Below are 1,514 nucleotides of genomic sequence, written 5' to 3' on the forward strand. Positions count from 1 at the left end.
TCCAGTCGTAGAAACATTGTCAGATCAGACTGGGCCTGGTGCAGCCTTCTGGCTTCCCAGACCCCAGTTGAACCGTCCAACCCATGCTAGCATGGAAAGCGGACGCTAAACGAAGATGATGATGATGATGATTGTAAAATACAGCGTCGTATAACAAAACCATTTGCATTGAAAGCATATATATATACCCACACACACACACACATATATATATATATATATATATATACATACACACATACACACACACACATATATATATATATATACACATACACACATACACACACATATATATATATATGTATGCACACACACACATATCTCTATGTATATGGCCGCAGTCAAATGACTGAAACAAGTAAAAGAGTAAAAAGTATGTGTGTGTATGTGTATATATATATATATATATATATATACACACATAGTCTTTTTACTTGTTTCAGTCATTTGACTCTGACCATGCTGGAGCACCGCCTTTAGTCAAGCAAATCAACTCCAGAACTTATTCTTAGTACTTATTCTATCGATTTCTTTTGCTGAACCACTATCGGCTGTCAAGCGATGTTGGTGGGGACAAACACAGACACACAAATATATATACACATATACATATATGATGGGCTTCTACTAGTTTCCATCTATCAAATTCACTCACAAAGCTTTGGTCGGTCCGAGGCTATAGTAGAAAACACTTGTCCAAGGTGCCACACAGTGGGACTGAACCTGGCACCATGTGGTTGGTAAGTAAGCTACTGACCACAGAGCCACTCCAGCACCTATGGGAAAGCCTTCTGATATATATACATATACATACATACATATATATATATACACACACACACACATACATATATATATATACCAGGTGACATGCCCAGTAATTCCTAGGAAAGCAGAATCTAGTAACAGTACAATGTAAGTAGCCCTTAAAACGGTTTTTGTATATTTATTGAGAATACTGAACTGTCTTACAAAGGATCTTGTTTTTAGGAATTCCTAATAAGTTATGAAATTGTGAAGTCAGTTATGTAATAACATGAAATTAGGTACCCGATAGTAAGAATTCAAATAAAGTGGCCCCAGAAAGGGCTTTAATGCCTTCCAGAGTATATAGAACTTAGGAGAAAATACTAATAAGGTATGTATACTAAAATCGTGAAACATGTTATGCAACAACATGCTAATCAGATATGAGATAATAAGAATTCAAAGTAATTAACAAAGAAAGCTTTTGTGCATTCCCAGAGAATATTACCCTCAGCAGCGCTAGAGTTGGTATATTCGTGAATAAGTCACTAACCAAAATAAGTGGATCTATTGTTTAGGAGAATACTTTTAACTCGTTTAAGCCTTGTACTGGACAAACTGAGAAAATAACTAAAATAATTCAAATACTAAGAAATAAGTATATTCAATTTCATTTTTACCAAATAATTTACAAAGGAGGGAATAGGTTATTTCCCTTGGAAGCTTAAAAACCTTAATTTACGAAGGAACGCCTACCATCCAAC

This window comes from Octopus sinensis, unplaced genomic scaffold (assembly GCF_006345805.1).
Source record: "Octopus sinensis unplaced genomic scaffold, ASM634580v1 Contig10755, whole genome shotgun sequence".
Taxonomy (NCBI): Eukaryota; Metazoa; Mollusca; class Cephalopoda; order Octopoda; family Octopodidae; genus Octopus; species Octopus sinensis.